Raw genomic sequence first — 12,147 nt, forward strand, 5'->3', positions numbered from 1 at the left:
ACCATCGGGAGGAGGAACCTCATACCTGTGTCCAGGAGAGGGTGCCAGATGGGAGACTCAACTTGAACTGGCTGGCCTGGTGCTCACACACTCTCTCTCTCTCTCTCTCTCTCTCTCTCTCTCTCTCTCTCCCATCTGTCCTCCCCACCATGAAGGTGTGGCTACCACCTGCTAAGCAACTTGGAGGGAGTTGAACTCCCCTGGGGAAAATGGGTCCCCAGTAGCTCTCCTCCATGGACCCTGACAGCAGCCAGACTGCCCTGTCTCCTTGGAGGGCAGGCTGTCCCGTGGAGAGCGCTGCACAGGGCTCAGGACTGGGACCAGGAACCAGGGCTGCCACCTGTCCCGTGTGACCCTGTGCAAGTCACTATCCCTCCAGGGCCTCAGTTTTCCTCTCCTGTGAAAGGAGACACTCATTCCTACCTCAAGACTTTTCAGAATAAAACGAAACAACACAAACTTTATGCAACTGAGCACGTGCGTTGTGGTTGCTGGCCCTCAAGTTCTTTTCAAGTTATAATACTGTGTGTCATATTCTATGTTTTCAAAGACTGCTGGACCCCACTTCTCTGTTTTGTCCTCGATTGTAAAGGGAAAGGGAGGGCGGAGGAGGACATGGTCCCCTGGTGACGGGTGCAGGACCCAGGCAGAGGCCAGGGTGTGCCCTAGTGTCAGGCAGGGTGGCCACCGACCCTGCTTGCCCAGGTGTTGGGGTCCAGCCCCAGCAGGTCCAGGGGTTCCCAAAGGTGTGGACAGAGTCGGCCAAGAAGGAATGACATGGAGGCAGCGTTCAGTTGATCAGCATAGGCAGGTTCTCCAGCCAGGTTCTCCCACCAGGTTCTTTATTTTTAACAGTCTATTATAATTTATTTTATTTAACAATCTAGGAAGTTCGCAGCCATCAGCAGTTCCAGTGCAATTTCAGGTGCAATTGGGAATTCAGGAATTTCTGTGGAGCTGTTAGTGTAGCAAACCTTGTAAGTAAAATACATGCACACTTTTGATAGCACGTGTGAAGGGATCTCTCTAAAATTGACTTCATTAGTTTCCTCCTCAGCAAACTGACCTGGGCCACTCAACATGGCTTTTATTGTTCCTGATGTTAATGTATGTTCTCTTTTTACAGTAAATTCATGACCATCTGAAGATATCAATTTGACATACATGGCATCAGGGCCTCCACAGCCACCATAGGTGCTCTCTTCTCCATCCATTATGCTCTTATGAAATTCTACTTCACTTGCACAGGAAGTTTAGTAGTTTCCTTATTGTCGAGTATGTTTTCCCCTGACGTTCTGCGTGGTTCAGGGTTTGGGTCTGAAAGAGGAGCCGCACACAAATCCCACCAGATTCTGTCTTTATTCTCCTGTTACATCTGTATTTATACCATTTGATTTTAATCCTATCTGTTCTATTCCAAAGGTTAGGCCTTTTGTTATCTCCATTCCAAGGTCACTACTCTACTGTTCTGTTAAGCTACAAGGAAGTAACTGAAGGAGATTATACTAAGTAAAGATTATGTAGCTTAAGCCTGATTGTTCATAGTTAAGGTGAATAACTACCCTCCTGGTACATAGTTAAGGGGTTTTACTGATTTATTCCCTTCCTTAGTCCTGCTAATCCCTAACTCCATGGAAAAATTCCCACCTGGGGAAACAACCTTTCTCGGAGAGGTGACCCTGGTTAGAACACAAAGCCTTAAGAAGGGGAGCAAACATATTAAGAACAGTATGCCATATACGCCAGATCCCTTGAAACATATGCTGTGCAGATGTTTCTTCCCTGCAGCGACTGTGTCAAGCAGCAAGGATGGACCGGCTTCCGGCATCCAGGATCAGGGGCTCCTGGACCAGGCCGACCCGTGCACGCTGCCCATCTGTAGACCCTGCTCCCACATGACCCCATGGCAAGGAAGGACACAGCTCCTAGACTTGGAGGTTCACACCCGGCCCTGGGTCCTCAGCTGCCAGGGGCCTGGTGGCCTCATTGGAGCTCCAGGCCTTTGGGACATCCTCCCCCAGGTCCCAGCATCTCCTTCCTATCTGCCTCTCCCACCCTTGTCCCCGAGCTCCAGGGGACCAGGTCCCAGCAGACTCAGGGCAGGGGTGCAGGCATGGCCGGGTGTCAGGCAGCCCAAGGCAACGGCTGCCTCAGGCGGTGAGAACCGAGCTTCCTGAGCATGGGGCTGAGATGGGGTACCCTGTGGGGGTGACCTGTGGTGGCCAGGGGAAGGATGGACACGGAGTCCCGACACCCCTGGCCCATTCCAATGATTGAACTGAGGAGCCGGCAGGCGGGCCTGCCACCTTCCACTCTGAGGCAGGCTGGCAAGCCGGAGGCTCCCAGCTCTTGCAAATGCTGCACACCCTGGGTCAGGCAGTCAGTGGGGGTTCAGCCACCCCACCCCTCCTGCAGGGCTGATGGACTCGCCCCAGTGCTGGGAGCAGGGAGGGTGGAAGGCCCTCCCCAGGTGACCCCACCCAGGGCAGCCCACCCCCCTGAATGGGAGGCAGGAAACCAAGGTCCTGAGGGGCAGCCTGTCCTCAGAGGGTGGTCCGAGCTTCCTGGTGGCCGAGGGCTGCTACCTACCTTGCCTGGTCCCAGCACTGTGCCACCCCCCCTGCCCCCCCCGCCCATACCAGTCTCCGCCTCAGGAGTCTGCCCCTCTCAGCCCCACAGGCCACACTGCACGTGTGCAGGGCTCTCTGACCTGGTTGTCTGTCTAATGACTATAAGCAGCCGTGACAATTGTGTTCCTGTAGCTCCTCTAATGACATATTCTTTTCTTTAATATTTTAATTTTTATTTTTCAGTTCCAGTTTGCATTCCGTGTGATTTTGTGTTGCTTTCAGGTGTACAGCATAGAGGGGGACAGTCACATACTTTACAAAGTGGTCCCCCAGCATGTCAGTGCCCCCTGGCACCACACCCAGTGACTGCAATATTATTGGCGAGGTGCCCAATTAGTCACAGGGATGTAAAGTACAAATTACGTTCTAAAAGCGCTTGGTTAGTATGGTCTTTCAGCAAAGGCTTAAGGAGTGTGATAGTGGCGGCTGGGAGCTGGGGACACAGAGGGCAGAGACCCCCTTTCTCCCCTCCTCCCGCACCCATCTCCTGACCCCCCAAGGTCTGCTTTGCTCTCCCACCCTTGCCAGGGACCTTCCCTGCACCTCCTCCCCTGGAAATGACACCCCACCTCCTCCTGCCCCTCCAGTCCCCGCAGGACACCCCAATTCCCAGCAGCCTGGGCAGGAGGCCTCTGAGCACTGGGGTCTCCAGAGGGTCCCCTGCCTCCATCACTCCCCTCAGCTCTGTTTTTCTTGGTGGCGAGGAGAAAGGTGAGGTTGGGACAGAGGAGAGAAAGAGGGAGGAGAAATGGCTTCTTATTTCACCACCATTTCCTCCAGGGCTTTCACCCATTTCCCCACACCCACCCTCCCGGGGGAGGGAGCAGAGGGCAGGCTTGGCCCAGAGAGCCCCCAGCAAGGCCCAGAGGCAGCAGGAAAGGGGCAGGTCCTGCATAGGCCCAGGCCTCCCTCCTCCCTGCCCCCTCCCCACCTGCAGTCTTGGCCTTCCTCAGCTCTTCTTCCCAGACAGGCTGGGCAGCTGCTGACCCCGCCAGGTCTGGCACCCTCTCCTCAGGGCAGCCGCTGCCAACCAGCAAAGAGGGCCATGGCCTGGGAGGCCCCCCACCTGCTGCCCCTTGTCCTGCTGGTGCTCCTGGCCTCAGGTGAGGGCAGAGGCGAGCAGAAGAGGAGGAGGATGGATACTAGTGAGGTGGCCTGAGGGGCGTGGGGAGTAGGGGTGAGGCAGCAGGAGGCAGGTGAGCAGGGGACTGGGGTGGGGTGGGAGGGGCACTGAGTGGAGCAGAGAGGACTTCCTGAGGAGGGGGCCCCTCTTAGCTCAGTGGCAGCCAGTGGGGATCCCTGACCTGGGGGTTTATTCTCAGGCTCCTGGGAACAGGAGCCACTGCTGCTGCAGAAACTGGAAGGGGAAGAAGTCTCCGTAAGGTGCGATTATCCACCCCAGAATAGTTCAAAGACGAAAACCTGGTGCAGAATAATAGAAGGAAACACTTGTACATTATTAGTCAACAATCCCAGGCTTGGCGAGGAGCCTGGAAACCCACGATACATCATCAGGGATTACCCCGGACAGGGGTACTTCACCGTCACCATGTCTGCGCTGGCAGAGAAGGACTCGGGCTTGTATTCCTGTGGACTCCATGAATCTTCCCGGATCAACGTTCTCAGAACCATCAGTCTGGCGGTCTCTCGGGGTGAGTTCTTCCCTCTGTGTGCTTCTCAGGGTCCCTGAAACACAGGAAGCTGATGCTGGAAAGGACCTAATCAGGTCCCCCAGCCCCCGTGGCTGAACCCCAGGCCCCTTCCCGAGGTCACCTCTGGTTACAGGCAGAACCAGCACCAGAACTCAGACTGCCGGCTTCGGTGGTTTCTCCCTTCCCCAGCGCACACACTTCTCCAAACACTTGTTGTTACTCATAGGACTCTCTTTCGGGTCCTACCCATCACCAAGCTGCCTCAGGCTTGGGCAAGCCAGGCTTATGGGTCCATTCCGGGCACCCCTCCCCCTGACCCTAATCCCAACCTTCTTCCAAGGGCTGTGCTTGAGGCGGGTCACAGGTGAGTGTGTGGGCTCAGGGAATGGGGACAGGCAGGGACACACACAGTGAGCAGATGTGGGATTTGGGGTGAGGCTGGGAGCTGCAGGGGCCGAGGGCTCAGAGGGCCTGGGTCCCACCCTGCACCCCCCCTGATACATGAGTGATCATCAGCCTCAGCGTGGGAAGCTTGAGGCTCCTCCTAACCCTGGGCCCCTCCCCCATATGCCCCCTGAAAGCTTCAGAGGTGCACAGCCCCCCTGCATTTCCCCGTGATGGTCAAGGGTTAAACAGAACCTTCGAAGACCCCGCCCGGCTGCCAAGCCTGTCCAGCTGTTCGGTCAGCTGGGGGCCTGGTGCACACACATCAGCTGCTCCGTCATTCTCTGCCCAAGCCTGGGCTCATTGCCCAGGGCATGTCGGGCACAGGGCTAGGCCCTGGAAGGGGAATGGAAACCCTGAGACATATAAATAAAAGGTTCTGATGCAGGGTGGTGGGTGGCATAATGGAGGCATGTTGGATGGAGGCCCAGAGGAGGGAGGGGTCCAGGTTGCTAGTGAGGCCAGGAGTATGGACTTGCCTGCAGGACTCCCCAGAGGAGGTGACACCACAGCCCAGTGGTTGGGATGGGGGCAGCAGTTGGGGGCGAGCAGGTCGGCAGGGAGTGACACTTGGGGGGCGAGCAGGCCTGCGGGGGGAAGTTCGGGTCTATTTCTCTTCTGAAGCCCTCACACAAGCCTTGAATGTGACTGCCTCAAAGCAGCACAAGTCCCATCAACCAGCCACAGAGGAAAGGAGCTGGGGTGGGGAGCTATGATTACAAAGGTGTTTCTACCCCTGATGACAGAGCATCACCTAAAAACGTGGCCCAGGGACGAATGGATTTGAGCAAACTTCCTTGGAGTTAAGAGAAGGGGATGGACAGAAATCCTCTGCACAGAACTGCTGGGCCATGGGGCCCGGAGGGGTGTAGAGAGCACTACCTGGAGGAGGAGAAACTGTGAAGGTAGCAGAGGAGTAACACATGCAGAAGAGGGGTGGCCGCCACCAGGAGCAGGTGGGGACATGCACTCACAGTGTCAGCTACACATGGAGACAGTTGGGTGAGTGGAGAGGAGATGGTGAGGCTAAAGCAGGACCGGTGGTGGATTCAGACTGCCAGAGCCTTGGGCGCCTGCAGCCTTGTGCGCTTTGTTCTGTAGGCAATGGGAGCATGAAGGGCTTTCCCTGGCGCCTTGAGTGGGAGAGTGAGGGCTCAGTGCAGAGTGATTCATGCAGGAGCTGTGGGCAGGAGCTGTGGGCAGGAGCTGTGGGCAGGGGGTGTGGGCAGGAGCTATGCAGAAAGGAGATATTAGGGGCTGGAGACCAGGTAGATCCCTTTGCAGTGGTTCTCAACATTCTGGCCCTTTAAATACAGTTCCTCATGTTGTGGTGACCCCCAACCATAAATTATTTTTGTTGCTACTTCATAACTGTAATGTTCTACTGCTATGAATCATAATGTAAATATCTGATATGCAGGATGGTCTTAGGCGACCCCTGGGAAAGGTCGTTGGACCGCCAAAGGGGTTGCGACCCACGGGTTGAGAACCGCTGCTTTAAGTTGAGAGCCAGCACAGAGGATTATGGGAAAGGTAAGGCCCAGCCTCAAAGTCCCTGCTTGGCTGCTGTGGTGGCCAGGAGGCAGGGAGCAGGCTGAGCTTCAGAGCAGAACATGCAGCAGACACTTACCCTCTCGGGCTCAAGGGGGTCAAACCTAGGACTCCAATGCTTGTGCTTGACCTTCCAGGCCTGCCGCCTGCCCTGGCCCTTTCCCAGCTGCAGGTGATGGCTATTGTTCTGACTTGCGGATTCGTCCTCAACAAGGGCCTGTTGTTCTTAGTCCTGTTTGTCCTTCTCCGGAAAGCCAGGGCCTCAGGTGAGTGGGGCCCGAGGCCGGGCTTGGGGTGGAAATGAATGTGGGGACCCAGATGGTAGCTGCAGACAAGAGCTCAGAGGTTCCCCAGAGCTTGCCCCCTGACTTTCCCCCCTTCTTTGCCCAGGAGGCAGGTCCAGCCCCGGGAACCCTGTGAATGGCGCTGGGCTGGGTTCGCCAGGACAGGAAGACCTGGGGGTGGGAGCGGCCAGCATGGTTTTGGCTGCTGGGCAATCCAGTCTTTTCTTCAGAGGAGGGAGGGAGGTGAAGCCGGGACTGGCATGGATGGATCACTTGCAAATGCTGTCTATATCTCTCACTCCTCAGGCGAGCCAAACCCAGGGGAGCAGCAAAGTCACCCTTCCAGGAGCTGACGGGCATGCCTTCCTCCCCTAGCAAACATCACATCCACTCTCTGTTCCCCAAACGAACATATAAATAAACTGATCTCTCAGGAAAGTAAAAGGCTTCTGAAACTTCTTTTGTGAGGTCTCTGCCCAGCCCCTTTCTTATTGAGAGAAAGGTACTGAGTGGAAAGTGTGGGGAGCTGGGAGGAAGGAGACCCACTGAACTAATCAGAGGCCCAAGAAAATGGCAAACTATCTTTTATAAAAAAATAAAAGCATAATATGCTAATTAGACCAGACAGCGGAATGACCTTCTGGACGTCATTCCAGACATCCTTCTGGACGAAGCCATGGCAGCAGGGGCAGAGGAAGAGGCAGTTAGGGGTGATCAGGCAGGCAGGCAAGTGGTTAGATGCAATCAGACAGGCAGGTAGAGTGGTTAGGGGCGTTCAGGCAGGCAGACAGGCAGGAAGCGGTTAGGAGCCAGCAGTCCTGAATTGTGAGAGAGATGTCCCGGATTGCGAGAGGGTGCTGGCCAGGCTGAACGACTTCCCCCAAACCGCCACCCCCCACCCCGTGCACGAATTTCATGCACCGGGTCTCTAGGCTTTTATAAAAATTAAATACAACAACTGGGACTCAAAGAATCGTCCAAATGAACCTGTGCTGGTTCCCTTGCAGCTCTGCTGGGGCGTCTCTGGCCCTCCAGTGAAACCTCTGGCAAACCCATCACTCTCATGGTCATTTTAAATACATTTTATTTTTAAATTAAATTTATTGTGGTGACTTTGGTAAATAAAATTATATAGGTTTCAATTTGTGGGTCATTTAAAAAAATAGACTATTTTTAGAGCAGTTTTAGGTTCCCAGCAAAATTAAAGACACAGTACAGTTCCCATATGGCCCTGTCCCCACACGTGCATAGCCTCCCCGCTATCAGCATCCTAGTCCACGCACACAGTCACCCATGGACGCACTTCACCGTTGGTCTGGTTTTCTGGAATTTATTTTTTTCCTCCTCCATCCTCTAGCTGCACTTCCTACCCGATGCCCCATAGGTCGCCTCTTAGTATAGTTAATGCATATGTCCTTTCAATCTACTTTCCATACATGTATTTACATTCGTGCGGGTCCTTGAAAACACATAGAAGTGATTCATGTGCTTTATTTTATAGGTATTTCCCCCTGAGCTTCTGGGAATGACTCTCAAAGCCACACTTTTCCATAAAAAAATGTGCACTCCCATGGAAAACTGCCTTGTCTCTAGCACATTCTTCCTGGTTCTTTGATTCTGATTCAATGACAACTATTTTATAACCAGAGGCCCAGTGCGTGAAATTCATGCACGGGAGGCAAGGGGTCCCTCAGCCAGACCTGCTCCTCTATCAATCTGGGACCCCATGGGGGATGTCAGGCCTAAACCGGCAGTCGGACATCCCTCTTACAATCCGGGATGTTGCATGCACCTGTGATCATACTTTTCATACAGGTGAAAGGCATCATGCTGTTGTATGGGCAGCAAAATTTTTTGCCCTGATTATAAAAAGCAGTACATAACATGATCCTTCTGAGGCAGTAGTGCCATTTTCCCCATCTTATGGGTGGAAAACTGGAGCAGAGAGAAGTTAAGTAATTGGCTTTGTCACACAGTTATAAGTGTCGGAATCAGGGCTGACCACAAAATGTGCAAGCCAGAGTCCATGCATGTCATCGCTGCATCATCCTGTTTCTTCAGTGTTAGAATAGCCTTGCCAGGTTTGAATTTTTAAATCTAAGAGACAGTCCCCAATATAGAGGGTAGGGTCCCTAGGCCTGGTCAGCAATCAGGGCAATCTGTGGGGCGACCGATGAGTGGGGTGATAGGGAGGCCCTGCTGACACCCACCTAGGCTGGTGGCCTGGGCTGCCCACTGGCCAGCCCAGCTCCCTGATTGCTGCCACAGGTCACCTCCCTCTCAGGGGACAGTGCGCATCATCGCAACCAGTCATTCTGCCGGTCTTTCCACTGTTCTGTTGATTTGCATATTAGGATTTTATTATATAGGATTCTGCAAATCATAGGTAATTGATAGACATACAAATTCTGTCTTTCTTCCTCTATTGTGGGAGGGATGAAAACCCCACACTGGTGAGTCTCCCATGCAATTCATTTCAACATTTCTTTACTCCATATAAGAAGTTTTGATGTGTAATCTTAAGAAGTCTAAATGCTCAGCCATCCAGCTGAGGGGAGTGGGGTGGACAGCTGCCCTCTCCCCACCAGGACCCTGTGTCCTCAGCTGCCCTCTGCTCCCTCCAGCTTCCTCATAAACATGGGGAAGAAAGTCCCAGAGGCAGCAGGTCCCAGCAGCCCCCCTGGCGGAGGAGGAGAAAGTGACTAAGAGCTGGGGGTCCCAGAGGCATCAGCAGCAGGGGCCCCAGAGCTGTCCAGCCCGGCCCTGCGGCCACGTACCCTCCGACTGACCTCCCATGTGCCCTGGCCAGGCTGCTGGTCCCTCAAGTCCTGGGAGCCAGCTGAGCCCACCCTCTCACTGCTGCCACCTGCTGGCCAGTCCCTCCTGGGACAGGTGTGAGGGGCAGCTGAGAGCCCCCCTCAGCAGCAGGACCAGCCTGACCCCAGACTGGGGTGCTGAGGCTGAAGTCAGGACTGTCTTCCCAATCCCACCTGGCCTCCAGGTCTGAGCTATTGGAGGGAACTGAAGGCCCTTCAGAGTCCCCTGAAGGGGGGGCCACAGCTCAGCGAGTAGGATTGCCACACCCCTCACCCCCCTCCCTGGGTGTCCTCCCCTGGAGTGAGAGGAGCCACTGTGACACAGGGAGACAGATCAGGGCTCCCACAGCCCAGGACTGCCTGGTGGGGTGGGCGGGGCCAATGGGGCAAATGTAGGCCAGGAGCCTGGCCCAGTAGCCTGCCATGTCTGCCTGCCTCACAGGCTCCTGGCTCTGACCTGGCCCCTCCTGCAGGGAAGGCTGGAGAATCTGTCTGCATTTGTCCCCTGAAAAGGGGTCTGCAGCCTGGACGGGCTGGAGAACACGTGGATCTAGATGCGGCATCTCTACTCGGCTCTGGGACACGGACCTCCCAGGCGGGAGAGCAAAGGTCATGGTCAGGGACCAACACAGCGAGGGCCTTCGTGGGGTCACTCCAAGATGGATATGGGGAGAGAAGGGGGACTGGGGTAATCCTATGGGACCATCGGGAAAAGGCACCTCTTCCCTGTGTCCAGGAGGCTCAGGAGAGGGTGCCAGAGCGGAGCCTCAACTTGAACTGGCTGCCCTGGTGCTCACACACACATACACACACACACACACACACACACACACACACACACACACACTGACATCTGTCCTCCCCACCAGGAAGGTGTAGCTACCATCTGCTTTGCAACTTGGAGGGAGTTGAACTCCCCTGGGGAAAACAGGTCTCCAGCAGCTCCCCTCCATGGACCCTGACAGCAGCCAGACTGCCCTGTCTCCTTGGAGGGCAGGCTGTCCCGTGGAGAGGGCTGCACAGGGCTCACGACCGGGACCTGGGACCTGGGCTGCCACCTGTCCTGTGTGACCCTGTGCAAGTCACTAACCCTCCCGGGCCTCAGTTTTCCTCTCCTGTGAAGGGGACACTCATTCCTACCTCAAGACTTTTCAGAATAAAACGAAAGAATGTGAACTTTATGCAACTGAGCACGTGTGTTGTGGTTGCTGGTCCTCAAGTTCTTTTCAAGTTATAATACTGTGTGTCATATTCTATGTTTTCAAAGCCTGCTGGACCCCACTTCTCTGTTTTGTCCTGGATTGTAAGGGGAAAGGGAGGGCAGAGGGGGACATGGTCTCCAGGTGGCGGGCGCAGAACCCAGGTAGAGGCCAGGGTGTGCTCTAGTGTCAGGCAGGGTGGCCACCATCCCTGGATCAGGGCTCCTGGGCCAGGCAGACCCGCACACACTGCCCATCCATAGAGCCTGCTGCCACATGACCCTGTAGCAAGGAAGGACCCAGCACCTAGAGGAGGTTCACACCCGGCCCAGGGTCCCAGGCTGCCAGGGGCCTGGTGGCCTCTTTGGAGCTCCAGGCCTCTGGGACATCCTTCCCCAGGTCCTAGCATCTCATTCCCATGTGCCTCTCCCACCCTTGTCCTCGAGCTCCAGGAGACCAGGTCCCAGCAGACTCAGGGCAGGGGTGCAGGCAGGGGCGGGTGTCAGGCAGCCCAAGGCCTCGGCTGCATCAGGCGGTGAGAACCGAGCTTCCTGAGCCAGGGGCTGAGACAGGGTACTCTGCGGGGGGTGACCGTGGTGGCCAGGGGAAGGATGGACAAGGAAGCCCCGGCACCATTGGCACGTTCTGATGATTGAACTGAGGAGCCAGCAGGTGGGCTTGCTACTTTCCACTGTGAGGTCAGCAGGCAAGGCGAGGCTCCCAGCTCTTACAACTGCTGCGCACCCTGGCTTTGCTCTGGGTCAGGCAGTTGGTGGGCGGTTAGCCGCCCCGCCCCCTCCTGCAGGGCTGATGGACTCGCCCCAGAGCTGGGAGCAGGGAGGGTGGGAGGCCCTCCCCAGGTGACCCCTCCCAGGGCAGCCCACCCCCCTGAATGGGAAGCAGGGACTAAGGTCCCGAGGGGCAGCCTGTCCTGTGAGGGTGGCCTGAGCTTCCTGGTGGCCAAAGGCTGCTCCCCCCCTTGCCTCCCAGCCTGGTCCCAGCACTGTGCCCCCTCCCCCCCGCCAGTCTCTGCCTCAGGAGTCTGCTCCAGCCAGCCCCACTGGCCACACTATGCGTGTGTAGGGTTTGCTGACTTGGTTGTTTGTCTAGTGAATATAAGCAGCCGTGACAATTGTTTTCCTGTTGCTCCTCTAATGATAGATTCTTTTCTTTTATATTTTAACTAGTGGCCTGGTGCATGAAATTTGTGCACGGAGGAGGGGGTTCCCTCAGCCCAGTCTGCACCCTTTCGAATCGGGGACCCTTGGGGGATGTCCGACTTTCAGTTTAGGCCCGGTCCCTAAACTGGCAGTTAGACATCCCTCTTGCAATCTGTGACCCCTGGCTCCTAACCACTCACTTGCCTGCCTGCCTGATTGCCCCTAACTGCCTCTCCTTGCCTGCCTGATTGCCCCTAACCCCTCTGCCTGCCTGCCTGATTGCACCTAACCTCTCTGCCTACCTGCTTGATTGCCCTTAACTGCCTCGGCCTGCCTGCCTGATTGCACCTAACCTCTCTGCCTACCTGCTTGATTGCCCTTAACTGCCTCGGCCTGCCTGCCTGATCACCC

General features: G+C 55.6%; 1 pseudogene; it reads right to left on the reverse strand.

Annotated features, from left to right (window-relative positions):
• Nucleotides 1-857: 857 nt before the first annotated feature.
• Nucleotides 858-1,229, reverse strand: LOC102430725 (annotated as a pseudogene).
• Nucleotides 1,230-12,147: the final 10,918 nt, after the last annotated feature.

The sequence above is a fragment of the Myotis lucifugus genome, unplaced genomic scaffold (genome assembly GCF_000147115.1).
Source record: "Myotis lucifugus unplaced genomic scaffold, Myoluc2.0 scaffold_1823, whole genome shotgun sequence".
NCBI lineage: Eukaryota > Metazoa > Chordata > Mammalia > Chiroptera > Vespertilionidae > Myotis > Myotis lucifugus.